A 7,239-nucleotide genomic window follows, 5' to 3' on the forward strand; every position below is an offset into this window, starting at 1 on the left:
ACATAGTTTAATGTCCCTCAGCAGTGACCCCACATAGTTTAATGTCCCCTCAGCAGTGACCCCACATAGTTTAATGTTCCTCAGCAGTGACCCCACATATTTTAATGTCCCCTCAGCAGTAACCCCACATAGTTTAATGTCCCCTCAGCAGTGACCCCACATAGTTTAATGTCCCCTCAGCAGTGATCCCACATAGTTTAATGTCCCCTCAGCAGTGACCCCACATAGTTTAATGTCCCTCAGCAGTGACCCCACATAGTTTAATGTCCCCTCAGCAGTGACCCCACATAGTTTAATGTCCCTCAGCAGTGACCCCCACATAGTTTAATGTCCCCTCAGCAGTGACCCTGTACAGTTTAATGTCCCCTCAGCAGTGACCTCACATAGTTTAATGTCCCTCAGCAGTGACCCCACATAGTTTAATGTCCCCTCAGCAGTGACCCCACATAGTTTAATGTCCCCCCAGCAGTGACCCCACATAGTTTAATATCCCTCAGCAGCAGTGACCCCACACAGTTTAATGCCCCCTCAGTAGTGACCCCACATAGTTTAATGTCCCCTCAGCAGTGACCCCACATATTTTAATGTCCCCTCAGCAGTGACCCCACATAGTTTAATGTCCCCTCAGCAGTGATCCCACATAGTTTAATGTCCCCTCAGCAGTGACCCTGTACAGTTTAATGTCCCCTCAGCAGTGACCCCACATAGTTTAACGTCCCCCCCAGCAGTGACCCCACATAGTTTAATATCCCTCAGCAGTGACCCCACACAGTTTAATGCCCCCTCAGTAGTGACCCCACATAGTTTAATGTCCCTCAGCAGTGACCCCACACAGTTTAATGTCCCCTCAGCAGTGACCCCACATAGTTTAATGTCCCCTCAGCAGTGACCCCACATAGTTTAATGTCCCCTCAGCAGTGACCCTGTACAGTTTAATGTCCCCTCAGCAGTGACCACACATAGTTTAATGTCCCCTCAGCAGTGACCCTGTACAGTTTAATGTCCCCTTAGCAGTGACCCCACATAGTTTAATGTCCCCTCAGCAGTGACCCTGTACAGTTTAATGTTCCCTCAGCAGTGACCCCACATAGTTTAATGTCCCCTCAGCAGTGACCCTGTACAGTTTAATGTCCCCTCAGCAGTGACCCCACATAGTTTAATGTCCCCTCAGCAGTGACCCCACATAGTTTAATATCCCTCAGCAGTGACCCCACACAGTTTAATGCCCCCTCAGTAGTGACCCCACATAGTTTAATGTCCCCTCAGCAGTGACCCCACATAGTTTAATGTCCCCTCAGCAGTGACCCTGTACAGTTTAATGTCCCCTCAGCAGTGACCCCACATAGTTTAATGTCCCTCAGCAGTGACCCCACATAGTTTAATGTCCCCTCAGCAGTGACCCCACATAGTTTAATGTCCCCCCAGCAGTGACCCCACATAGTTTAATATCCCTCAGCAGCAGTGACCCCACACAGTTTAATGCCCCCTCAGTAGTGACCCCACATAGTTTAATGTCCCCTCAGCAGTGACCCCACATATTTTAATGTCCCCTCAGCAGTGACCCCACATAGTTTAATATCCCTCAGCAGCAGTGACCCCACACAGTTTAATGCCCCCTCAGTAGTGACCCCACATAGTTTAATGTCCCCTCAGCAGTGACCCCACATATTTTAATGTCCCCTCAGCAGTGACCCCACATAGTTTAATGTCCCCTCAGCAGTGATCCCACATAGTTTAATGTCCCCTCAGCAGTGACCCTGTACAGTTTAATGTCCCCTCAGCAGTGACCCCACATAGTTTAACGTCCCCCCAGCAGTGACCCCACATAGTTTAATATCCCTCAGCAGTGACCCCACACAGTTTAATGCCCCCTCAGTAGTGACCCCACATAGTTTAATGTCCCCTCAGCAGTGACCCCACATAGTTTAATGTCCCTCAGCAGTGACCCCACATAGTTTAATGTCCCCTCAGCAGTGACCCCACATAGTTTAATGTCCCTCTGCAGTGACCCTGTACAGTTTAATGTCCCTCAGCAGTGACCCCACACAGTTTAATGTCCCCTCAGCAGTGACGTCACATAGTTTAATGTCCCCTCAGCAGTGACCCCACATAGTTTAATGTCCCCTCAGCAGTGACCCTGTACAGTTTAATGTCCCCTCGGCAGTGACCCCACATATTTTAATGTCCCCTCAGCAGTGACCCCACATAATTTAATGTCCCCTCAGCAGTGATCCCACATAGTTTAATGTCCCCTCAGCAGTGACCCTGTACAGTTTAATGTCCCCTCAGCAGTGACCCCACATAGTTTAATGTCCCCTCAGCAGTGACCCTGTACAGTTTAATGTCCCCTCAGCAGTGACCCCACATATTTTAATGTCCCCTCAGCAGTGACCCCACATAGTTTAATGTCCCCTCAGCATTGACCCCACATAGTTTAATATCCCTCAGCAGTGACCCCACACAGTTTAATGCCCCCTCAGTAGTGACCCCACATAGTTTAATGTCCCCTCAGCAGTGACCCCACATAGTTTAATGTCCCCTCAGCAGTGACCCCACATAGTTTAATATCCCTCAGCAGTGACCCCACATAGTTTAATGTCCCCTCAGCAGTGACCCCACATAGTTTAATGTCCCCTCAGCAGTGACCCCACATAGTTTAATGTCCCCTCAGCAGTGACCCCACATAGTTTAATGTCCCCTCAGCAGTGACCCCACACAGTTTAATGTCCCCTCAGCAGTGACCCCACATAGTTTAATGTCCCCTCAGCAGTGACCCCACACAGTTTAATGCCCCCTCAGTAGTGACCCCACATAGTTTAATGTCTCCTCAGCAGTGACCTTGTACAGTTTAATGTCCCCTCAGCAGTGACCCCACATAGTTTAATGTTCCTCAGCAGTGACGTCACATAGTTTAACGTCCCCCCAGCAGTGACCCCACATAGTTTAATGCCCCTCAGCAGTGACCCCACATAGTTTAATGTCCCCTCAGCAGTGACTCCACATAGTTTAATGTCCCCTCAGCAGTGACCCCACATAGTTTAATGCCCCCTCAGCAGTGACCCCACATAGTTTAATATCCCTCAGCAGTGACCCCACACAGTTTAATGCCCCCTCAGTAGTGACCCCACATATTTTAATGTCCCCTCAGCAGTGACTCCACATAGTTTAATGTCCCTCAGCAGTGACCCCACATAGTTTAATGTCCCCTCAGCAGTGACCCCACATAGTTTAATGTCCCTCAGCAGTGACCCCACATAGTTTAATGTCCCCCCCCAGCAGTGACCCCACACAGTTTAATGTCCCCTCAGCAGTGACCTTGTACAGTTTAATGTTCCCCAGGAAGTGACCCCATATAGTTTATTATCCCCCACCTTTGGCCCCACACAGTTTAATGTCCCCCAGCAGTGACCCCCACATAGTTTAATGTCCCCTCAGCAGTGACCCCCACATAGTTTAATGTCCCCTCAGCAGTGACCCCCACATAGTTTAATGTCCCCTCAGCAGTGACACCACATAGTTTAATGTCCCCCCTCAGCAGTGACCCCAGGATTTCCCTCGGTGCTCCTGGTCTAGTTCAGTTCCCCTTCTCCAGGCACATAATTACATCCCCGCACTGAAGCTCAGACCCCACATAGTGGTTTTTCTTGCAGCGCATTTCACAGAAAGTCCACAGAGATTTCTTCTGTGGACTTTCTGCTTCCGTTTTACCTGTAGCTGGCATTTCCTAGGTATAACTGACATGCTGCAATTTGCAGTGTCTGCAATGCGTATTTTCCCACCATGTTATTTTTCGACAGTGTTTACGTCATGTGGTGCCCTGGCCTGAAGTTGCTTCTAGCTTGCAGCCTACAAGTTCAGGAAGCTTTAAAACTGGGTCAGTGGTTCTTTTCTCCCCAGTTCTGCCAATCCCGCAGGCTGCATGTTTGAGACCCTTGATGTATATGCTATTTATGTCATGATATGTTATTTTGTGCCATTTACTGGTACTAAGAGTACTTTGCCACTTCTATTACAGAATGTGACGTTAGACTGCCAGATGGTAAGTTGCCATTACAATATAGGAGATATCCATTAGGTCAAAGAGATGCCTCAGGATGTCACTGGCTAGCTAAGGTCTCTTATACATTTGGTTTTTGCTATTATTTTAATGTATATGCCCCACAGACATAACATGCAATATACTTTTTTTTTTTATTGGATCCAACTTTATGGCATAGGGAAATCCACCTCACTAATTCTGCAGTCTATCCACTGTATAGCGGTGGTTCTGGGGAGCTCCAGCGGCACTCCTGTTAGGAGTAGCCTGCACACACTCCTTGTCCATTAGCAGCTTCTGCTGCCCAGATGCTGATCTGTGCGGGGGTCCGGTGTTGGATGATATGCTGATGACCTGTCCTATGGGTTGGGCATAAGTATGAAAAATCAATACGGGGCCAGATAATCCCTTCAATGCCCTATCTTATGTATAGGAATAAATAATTTTGATGATATAACCCTTTTCATGACTATGCAAACCATAAAAATAAAAGAGGATCTGTCAAAACAGATGAACAATGTTCTGCTTGAGTATCAACAGAATTGTGGTGGGATGCTGGCAACAGCTAAACAGGACGATACATCTTCAAAGGGCCCTGCAAAATTTGGTGTAGACGCCCACTGCACCTGAAAACTGGATCTCATATCACAGCCCCTTGGGCTTTTGCTATGATCCCGCTCTTTTTGTATGTACGGTACTATTATATGGGCACAACATGGAACAGAAGAGAATGGAGATGTGGACTGTGTTTACTGCCATTTATGTTATGTTATGCTCTTCCACATGAGATCACACTCACAGCTCTCACATTTTTTTGTTTTTGATATTTTAGATAATTTTGTTCCAAATTCTAAATGCTATTGGGCATTTCAGTGGCCCACAAGGGATTACAACACCTGTCATTACATTGAGCATTGCTCTGCGGTTTTATTTTGCACCTCTGATGCTACTGCCTGGAAAATTGACATTTATTTTGTTGGAGCTGCTGATCACACATGCCTTTTGCTGATGAGGGAACACAAAAAAATCAATGTCACATGGGGAGATGTAGTATTAACTCTCCAGTGACAAGATTGAGTCTGGTTGCTGAAGGGAGTGGGTAGCAAGACTCCAGCATATCAACCCAGCCCCTTACATGGATAGGATTAGGGTCACCTAAATCCACCAGTGTCTTCTCATTGTGAATCGCTGCCTCCATTGCAGACATTTCACATTTCTGTCTTTATGCAAATGAGCTCTTTGGAGCAACATGGGCTTTGCCATTGCTCCAAAGAGGTATGCAGGAACACCCTCCTTGCTTTGAAGAGCTTGTTTGCATATTGAAAAATGCAGTGATATTTCGGGGAACCAAATCGCAAGGGGAAAACACCCTTTGACTCAGATGACCAAAACCTATCTATCTACAGAGTTTGATTGACATGCTTCTTTAAAGAGGACCTATCACGTCCTCATCAATGTGTGGCATTATATACCGCTATACAGCTGACAGTACACTAATGTCAGTGCATTGTCAGCTTTCCTGGTATGTGTCCCGATGCTGGATATATCGGTGCTGTTAATTTCTGCACCAATATCTCCCCACTGTCAGAAGGGTGGGCCGTACAGCCTAACGTCATCACTGGAATGTGAGGAAGGCCCCCCTTACCCCCCACCCAATGAAAATACAAGTCTATAAATTCAATGTACTGATATATAATAGCACATTGATGAGGATGCAAAAGTTCCTCTTTAAAGGCATCTGCACCAGAATATTATCATTTAGAATACAGAACACTTTCACCATTGCTCGCTTAATATCGACATGTATAGCGCCAGAGCCACGATATGACTGGGGGGTGACACAGTAGACAATGGTGGAAGTTTACTAAAATATGCTTGCTAACGTTCTAGCTCAAAAGTGATGCATTTTTGGAGCATGGCTGATCACTCCAAAGATTGTGCTATTTTCTCTATTTTTTAATTTGCTTGCCACTTTTTTAGAAAAATGGGCAGAGATCAAGACAAGCTGAGGCGGGGATGTCTCGGCCTGTATGAGCTATAACTGAAATCGATGCCATTTTGGCACATAGGAACTAGTCAGATGCATCAGAATTATTAAAAGGTCAGAACCCTTAATAATTCAGGCACATCTTGCACCAGCAGGGGAATGAATTAAGACTGGCACAGGAAACGTCAATTTTGATAAAATTCTCTCAATGGGTTTATGGAAGAGAACAATAGCCAATTTTTTTCTATGTGTTTTATGATCAGATCAGGAGCAACTTGAGTTAATTAAATTAAAGGGGTTTTCCCATCTCAGCCTTTCAGCCAGGCTGCATGCAGTGTCTGCTTCTCACTTTTTGTATTTCCTTCCCTCCATCTCCCTCTTGCTGAAAAGGACAAACAACACTTCTGCAGGTCAGATAATCTGCAGAATCTTGTACAGAATGGACTCTGTGTTATCTGTTTGTTTACTTAGAGAGATAAAAGAATCGGCTTTATCGTCACTTGTCTTATCTTCCAGGTCCATGGTTATAGCAGGGGGAGGAATAAGGTCACATAGCAGGCAAACAAAGCTGAATTTCTAAAGTACCGTATTTTTCGGACTATAAGACGCACTGGACTATAAGACGTTTTAGAGGAGGAAAATAGGGGAAAAAAATTTTGAAGCAAAAACTGGTAAAATATTTAATATATGGGAGTTGTAGTTTTGCAACAGCTGCAAGGCCACATTGACAGGTGACCCTGCAGCTGTACGGGGATGCATAGAGTGTTTTTTTTGCGGGGCCAGCTGTACTTTTTAGTTATACCATTTTGGGGGATATCTATTGCTTAGATCACCTTGTATTGAAAAAAAAACAGGAGGTGATTTAGAACTTTTATTTATTTCATATTTTTAAAGCTTTTTTTTTTTTTTTTACTATTTTATTCCCCCCCGGGGGCTTGAACCTGCGGTCACTTGATCGCAAGTCCCATAGACGGCAATACAACTGTATTGCCGTCTATGGGACATTCTGTCTATTAGTATTACGGCTGGTAATAGAGACCAGCCGCAATACTAATATATAGCAGTGACAGGCCGGGGAGCCTCATTAGGCTCCCGGCTGTCACCCGAACAGGTCGGCTCCTGCGATATCGCCGCGCAGGAGCCGGCCTGCAACTTTACAGGTATGGGGCCGGTGGGGACCGGCCCCGGGGGAGAAGGGGCCACGGATACTGACCCG

The sequence above is a fragment of the Leptodactylus fuscus genome, chromosome 11, assembly GCF_031893055.1.
Source record: "Leptodactylus fuscus isolate aLepFus1 chromosome 11, aLepFus1.hap2, whole genome shotgun sequence".
NCBI classification, from domain to species: Eukaryota; Metazoa; Chordata; class Amphibia; order Anura; family Leptodactylidae; genus Leptodactylus; species Leptodactylus fuscus.